A 17274-nucleotide genomic window follows, 5' to 3' on the forward strand; every position below is an offset into this window, starting at 1 on the left:
GGACATGAATAAGCTCTCTCAAACCAAATCCCATCATCAAATCACTGATTAAGTGGACAGTTGACCAACAGTTGACTTTTAGGGTTTCTGACTGACTGTGCATTGACTGATGACTTCTGAACATCCAATCCTTGACCAAAACACTTCAAATGGATCCCCAAGTCATGTGAACATGTTGGACCAACCCTAGGGCCTTGGCTCCTTGAGAATTGTGCTTGCTTGCTTGACTGACTGATCTCCTGACCAGTTTGACCTAATTTCTTGATTGGCTTGCACTTGAGGCAAATGGAACAATGCAATGCTATGCAGTGGACCATGATATGCTATGACCTAATATGAGAATGTATGTACAATGATGGGTGCAAATTTGAGGTGCTACAGCTGCCCCTATTCAATCAGCTGGGAACCCGAATGGATGAGAGCAACGGCTGTCAGACTTTCAGGGTAAACAGGGATTGAATACCAAGAACCGTAGAAATTTGCACAATACAGGGATCCACCAATGGAAACGTCCACTGGGATTTGATATTTGTTACTGGGTATATATTTTTTGGTTTTGTTTTCAAAGGGCACGGCCACATCCAGACATCACAACGATGGTGGATGGGAACAACAATCACAACTAGATGCCAACGGACAACTAGGAAAAACTCAACGTTTATCGGGACCAACGGAGAGGTAACCAGACATTAATGAATGACTGGAAGAACTCGACCAGACATCGACGGATGAATGGGAGAAAACTCGACGTTTACAGACATCGAAAGATGATGTTTACAGACACCAAAAAAGACCGACCAGACATTTACAAATGAATGGGAATACTCGACGTTTACAGACATCGAAAGATGATGTTTACAGACACCAAAAAGATCGACCAGACATTTACAGATGAATGGGAATAAGAGAAACACAACCAGACGTCAACGGACGACTGGGAAAAACTCGTCGTTTATCGAAACCAACGGAGAGGTAAGTCCACATAGGGAGGGTACAACTAGACATCACCGGATGACTAGGAAAAACTCGACGTTTATTGACACCAACGGAGAGGAGCAATGGAGATAATGAACACAACCAAATCATCAACGGATGATCGGGAAAAACTCAACGTTTATCGACACCAACGGAGAGGAGTAATCTTCACTAGGGAAGGGATAACGATGTTACGAACATCGAAAGATGATGCTTACAGACATCAAAAGAAAACCAGACACTTACGCACGACTGGGAATCACCGAAAGATGGTATTTACCGACACCAAAGAATACCAGACACTTACGCATGACTGGAAAATCACCGAAAGATGGTATTTACCGACACCAAAGAATACCAGACACTTACGCATGCTGACAGGGTATACTGACATTCTCAAGATGACAGGGCTAGGCTGAACACCAACGGATGAGGAAATAAACCTCTATGGGGATTATCAACACCAATTGTTGACTGGAGCAACTGTAGCAAATGCGTTGTACAGGTTGAACAAAAATCCGTCTCTGCAGGGAATACGGTCTAATGGGGTTTCGAACATATGAATGCATATGTTTGATTTTTCTATGGCGTAATACTCCATTTATGAATGGAAATGCTACGCGATTTTTGAGGATGCAATGATTACTACATGCAAAATGCAAATGAACCCTGGCTAGGGAGCCGAAATGATCAGATACTCTGACTCTGTGGGGAGACTCCTTTTGGGGAAATACTCTGCGGGGAACTCTGCTTGGGGAATGGTAAAGCGACTTCACTGGGAGGAAGACTCAACCAATCTTCAGATAGGATAAACCCTGCTTTGGAGAATGTCTGTTACTCCGCTAGGGATAACCCACGCGATCCATAGGTAGAATCAACTCAGCTGGGGATGCCGCTATCAGTCTACTACAGAAACCCGTCCAATTCCACTGGTAGGATGAACTTTGCTGGAGAAATAAATGCTACTCCATTAGGGACGATCCAACCAATCCATATGTAGGAGAATCACTGCTGGAGATGTATTTCATGAGACCCGCTCCACTTGGGGAACTTGCTGAGGAAAAACCACACCATTCTGCTGAGGAGAACGATCCTAGTGGAGAGAACAACCATAGTGGTGAGAGTAACAACTCTGTTGAGGATGATAACACGTCATATCATACTGGAGATGAATTCCCACAAACCTGCTTGGGATAAGCACTCACGGCCATACTGGAGGTAACAGCATCACAAAACCAATTGTTGGGGAACACACCAACAGTCTACTGATAAACTCCACTAGGGGACTCCCGGGGAAAATAACTGCCAGGCGCTCAGCGGGGATTCTCAACTGGGGAAATCTGCAAGCATAGGCCCGCTGGGGAGAAGCAATCCTTAGATCTGCTGGGGAAAGAAGGTACTGTCTACAGGCATCTCTGCAGGGGAAATAACTCTGATAGTTTCAATACTGGCTTGGGCTGGGGAGACGTCCTCCACCCTGAGAAATATTCTGCCCCTGCCCCTGCTGGAGACGTGATAACCTTCAGGCTTGCTGAGGAGACAACGATCTCAAATCTGCCAAGGAGATCACACTCTCAATCCTCTGGGGAGATACAGCTTGTTTGACAGGGGTGTCGGTCGACTCGTCGAACACTGGTATCCATCATCCACCCATAGTGTTGACTTTCCACTTTTAAGAATTCCCAGACTCTTCTGGACTTTTCTGCTCCATCATCTTGTATTCCCAACTCGTCCGTACTTCACGGAGGTTGAACTCTTGGGATTCATACATACTTTCCAATCATCAGACTTTGAAGAGTCTTCTTGATTAACTTTCCAGGATCGTTGTCGTAATTCTTCACCGTCTTTTCACGGTTCATCTATCCCTTGCCCCTGGTTGGACTCTGAGGGGATCTCTTGTCAAAAAGGTTCATATTACCACTGGCAAGTGAATGAAGATATCTAACAGCACCTGCACAAGAGATCGTCAGATAAAAACGTGTCCCAGGTATGCCCCAGGTGTTCTGATATTTCAACACTTAGGTCACTCAGACTTCCAAGTAAGATTTCCAAATTTCAATCTCACAAGCATGCATCAGAAGGGACCTCTATGTTTCAAAAATGCAAATATTCTTATCAAAATGAATAGATGTTTTCGTAATCAAAACAGTAATGACACAAAAACAAAATTTATTTGACCGAGCACACGCTTTATTTGACTGGAATAAAAGATGGCTCACAATTGAGCAACACACAGGAAGCAAACCCTGGAAAGAGGTGATTGCACATAAAAGAAAAAAAATCTATCCTAATGGCAACGCGAAACTGTGATCCCATCGGGTTCCAACTCAGTTACACCTCATATGTCCTCAGGACTTTCCGCACCTTCTGTCTTCTGAACAAGACGCTTCCGATCGGTCCCTGTCGGAGATTATCCAAGTCATCATGAGCACAAATGATCATGCTAGACGCAGTTGTTCGTTTCATTCCCTCTTTTGCCTGGACCGCCCTTTCGGGTTTCAGTCCACCGGGATACCCTTTTTTGCCCAAGTCGCCCTTGCGGGTTTTCAACTTGCCGGGTGTACAGTTCTTTTCTTTTATTTTTATCCCTAACTTTTGCCCGAACCTTTCTCTTTTTCTTGGTTCGCCGGGATGCCCCTTTTTTGCCTGGACTCTTTATTCTTTTTGTCCAGCGGGTTTCTTTCACGAAGTATTTTCTAACTGCGTCCGCGCTCACAGTGGATGGAAAATCGTCGTCATCCGTGGTTGTCAACTACAAGGTTCTGTCAGGGGAAACCTTCTTGACCACAAATGGACATTCATAACTGCTCATCCATTTGCCCCACAATCGTCTTGAGGAGGAATGATCTTTTTCAACCAACTCTTCCACGTGGTACACGCGAGGTCACACTTCTTGGTTAACAACATGCTTCGTTCACTGGGTACAATTGCCCCATGCCAGGTAACTGTCAGCCCTTTCCCTCAGTTGGGCTCAACGTGTCATTCCGAGTCCTTATCCATTCAGTCTTCTCTGATTTCTCATATTTCTGTGAGGAAGACACTGCCCCAGGTAGATACACATCCCTAGGTTCAATATCCAGGATACAGACTTTATGTTCAGCCACCATTGTTGGTGCAACCAACTGTGATCCGGGAAGCACTAACTTATTCACCTCATCTCCTTCCCCCTCAGACATCGGAATCCGTTCGGATTCGGGGTCAGACCCCTCCTCCGGGATCAGTCACTCTCAATCTTTCGATTTGAGTACCTCGAGATGTCCTCATCAGGGACCTCAAACTTCCTTGGTTGATAACCTTTCCATGGGTTGCTACTAGCTTCTTAAACACATATCTGATCAGATCCATTTTGGACATCCATAAAGTGGTATGAATCAGCATACACTGTCTCAGTCGGCGAGCAGCCTATGCCGAAGTACATCAAGTTTTTTCGAACAGTGAGTGTATTGTTTCACAGTCGATAAACTTTTTGCTTAGGTAAATTGCATACTCTTTTCGACAAGACTAGTCATGCTGACTCAATACGCACCTCGTAGACCCCTCGAGGGTTATCAAGTACCGGATTAACAGTTATTTCTTTCACTGAGGTATCGGAATCAGAGGTTCCTACAACTTACCCTCTCCTTTTTTTTTTTTTTTTTTTAGCAGGATCGACCTCGATTCCTCTGATTCGCTCACAACAAGCCTCGGTAGCTTGATGGACAACACTCCATAAGTGCACTGATTCAGACTCAAAAGTATGAGTTATCTCAACCGGTCAAACAACTTGCCCCAAGTCTACCGGATGCCCCTGTTCTGCTTGGGACTTTGCCATCATGTCATCAACATGGCATTTGCTTTCACGATGAATCATATCACGAAACAAAGTCACCGTAGACCTCTGATACGTGGCACCGGCCTCATGTGACGGAACGACATCAACTTAGAACAAGAAGGTGCCCCTTGTGTGATGGACCTGGTTTACTTCATATCATCTGGCAACAATTCAATCTGGTCTGGGCCAAGAAGTCATCCATGAAGATAAACACTGAGACCTGAGCCATATAATCAACCAATACCTCATTGTGATGTACCGGGAATCCATCTTTCAGATTAGCTCTGCTCGCATCTTGATAGTCTATTCACACCTTCTCTCTTTCTCATCCTTTGTCGGCCTCAGCTTTTGCACAGTCTCCTCCTGATGGTAGTTTATGCCCCAAAACATTGGTATCCCACCTTGGTGTATCTAGATACAACCAGGCACATGTATCAACCTTCTCTTTCAAAAGGGCTACCATTCTGCTCTTGACTTGCCTCTGAAACGACCTCAGCTTTTCGCTTTCTAACCTTGGCGGAGCTTGGAGTAACAATCTTGAATCGCTCCTCGTGTGGTTGAATCACCTTCTCCTCTTGTTTCAATGACCTGGCTAATTCCAGCAAATCACAATCTTCTTCGCCTTTTTCTCTGGCATGATAGATCGAATTGTCGAAGTCATACAGAGGTGTAACCAAATCGTTATCGGTGAGATCAGGAGAGTAATCACTTTGGAACGAGACAAAATCAAAAGGAAAGAGAATGAAAAAAACGTTGCCATTTTTATTTGTTTTTTCCTTTTTTAAATTGCAAAATTAAATGAAAAATAGGGAACACCGCCTTTAACTACAAAAACATCCATTCATCACTGATTCAAAATGTTGCATAATGAAACACATGAGATGGCCCTTACGATGGACCATTACGTTTCGGGCAAAACGTATGGCTTTCATGCAAACAAAAATTGAAAAATAGAAATACTACTCTTCAGAATGAGTGACAGTGATGCTTTTGGAGTCCTTCCAGTTTCCTGGTACGCACGACTTTATCCACAACTCGAGTTCGCGGTCGCTGTCAACATCTTCACCCACTGAACGGGCATGACCAGGATCCAACATTCCTGCACTGACGAAGGCGTACAGTGGACGACATCCTCTGTCTGGTCTAGACGACTCTAAATCCGGCTGATAACCGACTCCAAACATGTCTGCTTTTACCACGATGTCAATGATCCTCCCCCAGCCTTGGGCCTCTTTGTTCTTCACCACTTCCAGAGCTTGTTTATAAGAAGAAATGGATAGCTTCTTCTTTTTCTCAGCGACAAAGGCATTCTCCACCTGGACGGTTTCAACTGCCAGACTGGGTACTTTACATCTTACATTGTCCATTTCTACTTTCTTCATCTTCTGGGTCGGGTCCTTCATCAATACACACCCTTCTGTAGTGACAGTCGCACAAGCATTATCAACAGCAGGGAAGGCTCCATCCCGTAGCAGAGGTTTTGGAACCATAGCCATTGGACTTTTTAGCTGACCCTCTTCAATCACTTCTATTCCTTTCTTGACCTTTTTCATCATCTTTACCTTTACTGGTCCCTGCCTGAGTATGGGGTTGACATCCTCATTCATTATCTGGGCCAAGCTGATAGCCTTGGAGTCCACCAGATCTTGGACAATATGCTTAAAAGCTCTGCAACCTTCAATGCTGTGTCTGGGTGCCCCAGAGTGAAACTCGCACTTGGCACTCTCATCATAGTTGGCAGGCCTCCGCTGCTGTTCTATAGGAAACAAAATCCTCGGCCGAACTAATCCCAGATCCCTCAACCTTTGGAAAAGAAAGGCATAAGTCACCGGTGGTTCCTCAAACTGACGATCCTCATTCTTCTTCTTCACCTGGCTCTTAGCTCCCGGTGTCTTCTGTTGAGGTGGCAGTTGTTGCTGTTGAGCAGGTGGGTTGCTGACAGGAGCGGTTACAGTGGCAGCATAAGGATGATAACGATCTTTACTACGTTCTTTCTTTGCAGGCACACCAACTGGCTCAACTTCCCTCTTGAATGGACCACTGTCGGAGGATTTCCTTGCTACAGTACCAGAAGGTTTGTTCACTTCGGAGGACGGAGCCTTCCCCTGAACCTTCTCTACTATCAGCCATTTCTCAATCTTTTCCAATCTCTCAGACATGGCCTTCTGTCCCAAGGCAAACCCTTGCACAACACTGAACAAGTCCCTCATTATCCCTTTCAGCTCAAGGATGTCGGCGTTGGGAAGATCCATCAGCTTGGATTTGTTGACCCCCAGCAGGTTATCCGAACAGGCGAGTTATGCGCACTGGTTGAATACTGAATCCTACAGAACAGCAAATGGGTTAGTATGACTCACACATGCAATGTCTGTCCGTACTAGGAATATTCAGTCCTCTTTTTTTTTTGGTTTCATTGAGACATATAAAATTTCATCAACAATTTTTTTAACATCCGGATGTCTCTCAACCTGAGTCTTAGTTAAAAAATAATGGACCCTGAGTACGGACAGACATGAGTCGAATGCAGATGAATGCGAGATGATATGATGCAAATGCATGAATGCAGGCCCTTGTGCCACCAAGTCATCTGAAAGCCCAACACTTCTCTGAACCAGTCATATCTGTGGGATCAAGTCACCATAAATCCAACTTGGGGGGTTCCGAAATAAACGGAACCGGAGATTATATCACTATCTTCACAGGAACAACCACTGAACGGGTGACAAACGGATCCTCTGAACAAGTACTCTTAACTCAACCCGGGGATCCGAAATAAACGGAACCCGCTGATAAACCACGGACAGAACTCTGGCGTCCCAGAAATAAATGCCCCATACTTCACAGTCGCCATCAGTACCAAGAGTTATCAACAAATCACCAACCAATCAGCAACTGTACCTGTAATGATCAAACCCTCCCCACTCACGGGTGTTATCTAGGCCAGGGTAAGGTCGAAAGAAACGCAACATAAATAACCTTTCGCAGAACATCATCATATACACACCCGAAGTATGTAACGATAATGTCCCACCAGGGTCTGAACTGCTCGTGATATCAATGTTCCGCTAAGTGGCGCAATACCACCCGCTTCCCATGGATCACTCTATTCCTAAGTATCCTAAATTTCACTCATGGCCTGGGTATTGGGCCTTTTACCTCAAGTAACTCCCACTCCAACAGAGAGACACAGCACAGCCAACAGATGAATATGAATGCAAACATTAATGCAAACAATAAATGCAAACAGTAAATGCAAATATATACAAATGAATGCAATAAATACAACAAACAGCAACCAAAACCCTAACCTAGAGAGCGCTAGGAGAGACTCGCTTAGGGAAGATGGACCAGCACAGGTCAACTTCTCTATAGTCCCCAGCAGAGTCGCCAGCTGTCGCATCACGCGAAAAACCGGAGGGAAAACAAGAAACAACAGAGCCGCCACCGTGCGTTATTTATCCCAAAAGAGGGAAAGGAAACGCTCAGAGTAAACATGGGAAAGGAAAGGTCTCGCGACCAAAGAGAATGGGTTCGGGAGTCGGTTATGCGAAGGGAAGGTATTAGCACCCCTACGCATCCGTCGTACTCGACGGGATCCACGCACAATAGAAAGGAAAATGGTTGCTAAACACTGCTCAAACTCACACACACTGGCTGAAAAGAGACAAAAGAAACTGACTGAAACTGACTCGGCAGGATATCGTATCCTGGGCCTACTTAGTCTATCAGGCATAGACATCAGAGTCGAAGTAGTTCGGACTGGGGAAACAACACATGCTCGCTAGGATATCGCATCCTATGCATACGTATCTTCTCGGACGAGAGAAGAATCAGAGCATTCGTAGCTCGGCTAACACGCACACAAACAAACATAGGCAAAGGCAAACCTGGAGCCTGAATGCCAATCACTGGACTTACATCAGCATCCGAACCAAAACACACACAAAGAGGCAAACGTGGAGCATGAATGCCAATCACTGGACTTACATCAGCATCCGAACCAAACACACGCACACTGGAACCCAAATGCCACTCGATGGACTTACATCAGCTTCCAAGCACACAACAAGACAAAACAAAGACACAGGCGCCCGGAGAGATCAGCTCATCTCCTGCCTACGTACCTCACCTGGTATGAGGATCAGGGCGACGTAGTTCCCCTACAGAGGGATAAAGGACTAGCCTAACCAGATAACAGAGGGAGACACAACACTAGGGAGACTACGACTCGAGCCTAGATGTTGTCATGCAAAATCATCCCTAAGTTAAGGTTTCTAGCTAACTGGCACAGGGAGCCAGCCTATCCTAGACATGACTTGCACAGGAAGCGAGCCACACACACACTTAACTTGCACAGGAAGCAAGTCAAGCACAACCTATCTTGCACAGGAAGCAAGTCTAAACTAAACCTAACTTGCACAGGAGGCAAGTCAAACAAACACACAAGCACAGGTAGCACACACTATATACAAGCAAGTGGCTCAAACAAGGGTTAGGTTTTAGTCGAGGGGTCATATCAACCTCAACAAACAAACCTCTGGAACTGGGTGAATGTGCTCTTAACCTTGCCATTGAGGGGCTAAGGTGAAGCGGATGAAAGGTGAGTGAAGATAAGACTTCACAGCTCTTATCCCTGGCCTGGGAGAGCTTAAGACAAGAATGTGTGGGTTCAGAAAGTGGGAACCCTTCTACACATTTAAAACTGACTCAACTGTACGATTGTACAAGATCTTGGGTTTGTATCTGCAATGCATCAACACAGTGGTGTGAGCAAAACAGATGACACACAGAATAGCAGGGGATAGGTTGCATATCCCTTGGGTTCTGCCAATTGCCTCTTCACTTAGGAGGTCTTTGACTATGTACAGGGACAAATGTAAACAGTCACAAACATTGCCTCTTAAGGAGGACTTCAGACAGTTGCCTGGCCAAGTAACAGGCCAGGTCTTCCAGACTACATGAAGATTAAGGGATATACCTCAATGCAAATTGCTTATACAAGCAAAGCAAAGCAAAAAGTTCACAAGGAACTAAGCAACTAAAAGCACCTGAAATAGTCAAGCAGACATTAGTATACAACCTCAAACAAAGCAAAAGGAAACAGAAGTCAACAGTCAGTCAGAAGCAAATGAATGTGCAAGGCACAAGGCTTAAGGCTTGAGAGCCAAGCCACCTACAAAACAAACAAGTTAGACAAAGATATTCAAGCAAACTCATATCAAAAGAATTGGCCTCATTGGTCATTTGTTGGTCAACCTGAAAACACAAGCTCAAAAGTGAGTAACAGGACCACTAGGGCAAACCTAGGGTCAAAAGGGAATGAAAAAGTCAAAACAGCAAAGGGCAAGTATCCAAAATCATGTTCAAACAATTAAGAAACACAACCAATTGGGTTCACATTCATATCAATCATCATCATCATTTCATGAACAAATTAGGTCAAGGTATAGCAAACAGAAGCTCATAGGAGTCAACAGCAAGACTTGCATCAAAAGCAAACTTAAACATTTCTAAAAATCACCAAATAAATCATGATCAATCACAACCCACAGCATGGTAAGCATGTCAAATTTCATCTTATTTGGACAAGTGGAAGGCAGTCAATGAAAATCAGAAAGTCAAAGCAATTTTGAACATGCTCAAAGAAGTCAACCAAACATGCATCAACTTAGAAAAATCATAAATCAGAGATGGTGTATGATAAATGAATGGGACTAAAACCATGGCAAATATGAGGATATCTAGTTATCTCATGTAAAATTTCATGTCCAACTAATAAAGTATGAGAATTTCACAAATGAAATGGGAACAAGTGTCACAAAAAGTCAACATATGACTAAACAGGGGAGAAAATCTCAAACAATTAGGAAATGCCACAAATAATTCCAATAAAATTCACATGTAAACTAGACATACAAGAGTAGGTTCATGCAAAAAATCAATTCATTTGGAGGTCAAGAAACTTGGTAATGAAAATCATGAAGTTGGACATCAATGGTGTGACACAAATTGTCACACCCTAATTCAAAAAATCATAACTCACAAACCAGCAATGATAAATTCACAAACTCTACACCAAAATCACCATGAGTGTGTCTAGTTTAAGCACAAAAAATTTGGGGGCCATTGGATAAAGTATCACCATTTCACAAATGTTTTGGCAAGGTGTACAAAATATGAGCACATGTCACAAACCCTAGTACCAATTGAAATCCATCCACCAAAAAAAATTCTGGAAAAATTATGATAAAAAAGTAGAGATCATGATAAAGATGATGCAAAAATTCCCATGAAATTTGGATTAAAAATGGATGCGCAATGATTTTTGTAAGATAGCCATGCCAAATGAAATAAAAATTGCAAAAGAAATTAAATTAATTGATAATTAAATCTGGCAGTGGCAAAAACGTAATATCTCCGCCCTTTAAGTGAAACGCATCGTTTCACTTAAAGAGGTGTCACGCACCCATTGGCTTCATGGCCCAGTAACACCAAAACCATGCAATGCTTGGCCAAACGCGATCAAAACGGTTCTGGGCTCAAATTCTCTAGGGTTTGTGGGAACAGTGTGTGTTCTTCATCATGAAGAACAAAATTCCCAGAAATGGGAAATGAGCACATCATCATGATCAGTGAACAACATACAGGCAAAATCCAACAACCATAACCATTAAATCATGTTAAACAAACAAGTATCGAGCAAGAACAAGTTTCATCACCAAACTTCAGAACAACATAACTTCATAAATAGCCAACCAAATCAAGTGACTCAAAGCTCAAAATACTCATGGCAAGGAGATCTATTTAATGCATATCATGGTTTTGGAAAATGAGAGATTCGATACCTGGCCAAATTTGGAAAACAGTCGTGATTCAGTGAGAGTTGGGCCACGTTGAGGTGAAACAGATGCTCAACAATGCTTTAAATGATGGATGGAAGGAAGACTTTAGCTCAGTTGCACTCCATTTTCCTCCAACCACGATCTGCCATGGAAGAAGCTAAGCATAACAGTTGGTGAACAAGGCTTTACAGTGGAGATGTGAGGCTGGAAAATGGTTCAAAAATGATGGTAAAGGATGCAGCATCTATCCAAGGCTCGAGTTCTTTGCAACCTTTTTCAGAAAAGTTCAAAAATGAGGAAAATGGTATATTGAGAGCAAGAGGATTTTCTGGTTGTGAGAGTGGCTGCCACTAGGGGTTTCAAAATGACAGAAAATCATGATATATGTCTGCTATGTTGTGATACAAATCTCAGTCCATGAAAATGTGGGATGTAGTTGTTGAAACATGTACTTTCTTTCCAATTTTCAAGCAAGTAGGTAATGTGTGTATGTACTGCACAAGAATGGGCCTCCAACAAGTTTTAAATGCATTTTCAGAACATGTTTGATTGGTAGAATTGGTTAGAAATGATTATTTTGAAAAGTCAAAATTCAACTCACTTGAAATTAATTAAGGCAAGTTCAAAAAGGCCATTTTGCATGGTGATGTTTTGGTGCATGAGGATGACATATTTGGAAAGAGGGGATCAAATGTGACTTGTAGGAAAAACCCCACCCAAATTGGCCAAATGGTTTGAGAGATATGGCCTTTTGAAGTTCAAGAATTTCTGAAAATGATTCGATCATAACTTGCCAACCATACATGGGAATTGAGTGTTCTTGGACTTTTTGGAAATGGGAGAACAAGATCTTCAACTTTCATGTTGGGCAAAAATTCATTTGAAGCTTGTATCATGATGTAAGTTTGAGGATCAAGACTTTCCATTTTTGGTAAGTTTCAGTTACAGGTCAAGTTTCCCTTTTTGGAAATTTCTGATCTGGCTTCAAATTCTTCCATGATGGTATTTGACATGATATATGAGGCCTATATGGACATGAATAAGCTCTCTCAAACCAAATCCCATCATCAAATCACTGATTAAGTGGACAGTTGACCAACAGTTGACTTTTAGGGTTTCTGACTGACTGTGCATTGACTGATGACTTCTGAACATCCAATCCTTGACCAAAACACTTCAAATGGATCCCCAAGTCATGTGAACATGTTGGACCAACCCTAGGGCCTTGGCTCCTTGAGAATTGTGCTTGCTTGCTTGACTGACTGATCTCCTGACCAGTTTGACCTAATTTCTTGATTGGCTTGCACTTGAGGCAAATGGAACAATGCAATGCTATGCAGTGGACCATGATATGCTATGACCTAATATGAGAATGTATGTACAATGATGGGTGCAAATTTGAGGTGCTACAGCTGCCCCTATTCAATCAGCTGGGAACCCGAATGGATGAGAGCAACGGCTGTCAGACTTTCAGGGTAAACAGGGATTGAATACCAAGAACCGTAGAAATTTGCACAATACAGGGATCCACCAATGGAAACGTCCACTGGGATTTGATATTTGTTACTGGGTATATATTTTTTGGTTTTGTTTTCAAAGGGCACGGCCACATCCAGACATCACAACGATGGTGGATGGGAACAACAATCACAACTAGATGCCAACGGACAACTAGGAAAAACTCAACGTTTATCGGGACCAACGGAGAGGTAACCAGACATTAATGAATGACTGGAAGAACTCGACCAGACATCGACGGATGAATGGGAGAAAACTCGACGTTTACAGACATCGAAAGATGATGTTTACAGACACCAAAAAAGACCGACCAGACATTTACAAATGAATGGGAATACTCGACGTTTACAGACATCGAAAGATGATGTTTACAGACACCAAAAAGATCGACCAGACATTTACAGATGAATGGGAATAAGAGAAACACAACCAGACGTCAACGGACGACTGGGAAAAACTCGTCGTTTATCGAAACCAACGGAGAGGTAAGTCCACATAGGGAGGGTACAACTAGACATCACCGGATGACTAGGAAAAACTCGACGTTTATTGACACCAACGGAGAGGAGCAATGGAGATAATGAACACAACCAAATCATCAACGGATGATCGGGAAAAACTCAACGTTTATCGACACCAACGGAGAGGAGTAATCTTCACTAGGGAAGGGATAACGATGTTACGAACATCGAAAGATGATGCTTACAGACATCAAAAGAAAACCAGACACTTACGCACGACTGGGAATCACCGAAAGATGGTATTTACCGACACCAAAGAATACCAGACACTTACGCATGACTGGAAAATCACCGAAAGATGGTATTTACCGACACCAAAGAATACCAGACACTTACGCATGCTGACAGGGTATACTGACATTCTCAAGATGACAGGGCTAGGCTGAACACCAACGGATGAGGAAATAAACCTCTATGGGGATTATCAACACCAATTGTTGACTGGAGCAACTGTAGCAAATGCGTTGTACAGGTTGAACAAAAATCCGTCTCTGCAGGGAATACGGTCTAATGGGGTTTCGAACATATGAATGCATATGTTTGATTTTTCTATGGCGTAATACTCCATTTATGAATGGAAATGCTACGCGATTTTTGAGGATGCAATGATTACTACATGCAAAATGCAAATGAACCCTGGCTAGGGAGCCGAAATGATCAGATACTCTGACTCTGTGGGGAGACTCCTTTTGGGGAAATACTCTGCGGGGAACTCTGCTTGGGGAATGGTAAAGCGACTTCACTGGGAGGAAGACTCAACCAATCTTCAGATAGGATAAACCCTGCTTTGGAGAATGTCTGTTACTCCGCTAGGGATAACCCACGCGATCCATAGGTAGAATCAACTCAGCTGGGGATGCCGCTATCAGTCTACTACAGAAACCCGTCCAATTCCACTGGTAGGATGAACTTTGCTGGAGAAATAAATGCTACTCCATTAGGGACGATCCAACCAATCCATATGTAGGAGAATCACTGCTGGAGATGTATTTCATGAGACCCGCTCCACTTGGGGAACTTGCTGAGGAAAAACCACACCATTCTGCTGAGGAGAACGATCCTAGTGGAGAGAACAACCATAGTGGTGAGAGTAACAACTCTGTTGAGGATGATAACACGTCATATCATACTGGAGATGAATTCCCACAAACCTGCTTGGGATAAGCACTCACGGCCATACTGGAGGTAACAGCATCACAAAACCAATTGTTGGGGAACACACCAACAGTCTACTGATAAACTCCACTAGGGGACTCCCGGGGAAAATAACTGCCAGGCGCTCAGCGGGGATTCTCAACTGGGGAAATCTGCAAGCATAGGCCCGCTGGGGAGAAGCAATCCTTAGATCTGCTGGGGAAAGAAGGTACTGTCTACAGGCATCTCTGCAGGGGAAATAACTCTGATAGTTTCAATACTGGCTTGGGCTGGGGAGACGTCCTCCACCCTGAGAAATATTCTGCCCCTGCCCCTGCTGGAGACGTGATAACCTTCAGGCTTGCTGAGGAGACAACGATCTCAAATCTGCCAAGGAGATCACACTCTCAATCCTCTGGGGAGATACAGCTTGTTTGACAGGGGTGTCGGTCGACTCGTCGAACACTGGTATCCATCATCCACCCATAGTGTTGACTTTCCACTTTTAAGAATTCCCAGACTCTTCTGGACTTTTCTGCTCCATCATCTTGTATTCCCAACTCGTCCGTACTTCACGGAGGTTGAACTCTTGGGATTCATACATACTTTCCAATCATCAGACTTTGAAGAGTCTTCTTGATTAACTTTCCAGGATCGTTGTCGTAATTCTTCACCGTCTTTTCACGGTTCATCTATCCCTTGCCCCTGGTTGGACTCTGAGGGGATCTCTTGTCAAAAAGGTTCATATTACCACTGGCAAGTGAATGAAGATATCTAACAGCACCTGCACAAGAGATCGTCAGATAAAAACGTGTCCCAGGTATGCCCCAGGTGTTCTGATATTTCAACACTTAGGTCACTCAGACTTCCAAGTAAGATTTCCAAATTTCAATCTCACAAGCATGCATCAGAAGGGACCTCTATGTTTCAAAAATGCAAATATTCTTATCAAAATGAATAGATGTTTTCGTAATCAAAACAGTAATGACACAAAAACAAAATTTATTTGACCGAGCACACGCTTTATTTGACTGGAATAAAAGATGGCTCACAATTGAGCAACACACAGGAAGCAAACCCTGGAAAGAGGTGATTGCACATAAAAGAAAAAAAATCTATCCTAATGGCAACGCGAAACTGTGATCCCATCGGGTTCCAACTCAGTTACACCTCATATGTCCTCAGGACTTTCCGCACCTTCTGTCTTCTGAACAAGACGCTTCCGATCGGTCCCTGTCGGAGATTATCCAAGTCATCATGAGCACAAATGATCATGCTAGACGCAGTTGTTCGTTTCATTCCCTCTTTTGCCTGGACCGCCCTTTCGGGTTTCAGTCCACCGGGATACCCTTTTTTGCCCAAGTCGCCCTTGCGGGTTTTCAACTTGCCGGGTGTACAGTTCTTTTCTTTTATTTTTATCCCTAACTTTTGCCCGAACCTTTCTCTTTTTCTTGGTTCGCCGGGATGCCCCTTTTTTGCCTGGACTCTTTATTCTTTTTGTCCAGCGGGTTTCTTTCACGAAGTATTTTCTAACTGCGTCCGCGCTCACAGTGGATGGAAAATCGTCGTCATCCGTGGTTGTCAACTACAAGGTTCTGTCAGGGGAAACCTTCTTGACCACAAATGGACATTCATAACTGCTCATCCATTTGCCCCACAATCGTCTTGAGGAGGAATGATCTTTTTCAACCAACTCTTCCACGTGGTACACGCGAGGTCACACTTCTTGGTTAACAACATGCTTCGTTCACTGGGTACAATTGCCCCATGCCAGGTAACTGTCAGCCCTTTCCCTCAGTTGGGCTCAACGTGTCATTCCGAGTCCTTATCCATTCAGTCTTCTCTGATTTCTCATATTTCTGTGAGGAAGACACTGCCCCAGGTAGATACACATCCCTAGGTTCAATATCCAGGATACAGACTTTATGTTCAGCCACCATTGTTGGTGCAACCAACTGTGATCCGGGAAGCACTAACTTATTCACCTCATCTCCTTCCCCCTCAGACATCGGAATCCGTTCGGATTCGGGGTCAGACCCCTCCTCCGGGATCAGTCACTCTCAATCTTTCGATTTGAGTACCTCGAGATGTCCTCATCAGGGACCTCAAACTTCCTTGGTTGATAACCTTTCCATGGGTTGCTACTAGCTTCTTAAACACATATCTGATCAGATCCATTTTGGACATCCATAAAGTGGTATGAATCAGCATACACTGTCTCAGTCGGCGAGCAGCCTATGCCGAAGTACATCAAGTTTTTTCGAACAGTGAGTGTATTGTTTCACAGTCGATAAACTTTTTGCTTAGGTAAATTGCATACTCTTTTCGACAAGACTAGTCATGCTGACTCAATACGCACCTCGTAGACCCCTCGAGGGTTATCAAGTACCGGATTAACAGTTATTTCTTTCACTGAGGTATCGGAATCAGAGGTTCCTACAACTTACCCTCTTTTTTTTTTTTTTTTTTTTTT

The sequence above is a fragment of the Lathyrus oleraceus genome, chromosome 7 (genome assembly GCF_024323335.1).
Source record: "Lathyrus oleraceus cultivar Zhongwan6 chromosome 7, CAAS_Psat_ZW6_1.0, whole genome shotgun sequence".
In the NCBI taxonomy this organism is placed as follows: domain Eukaryota; kingdom Viridiplantae; phylum Streptophyta; class Magnoliopsida; order Fabales; family Fabaceae; genus Lathyrus; species Lathyrus oleraceus.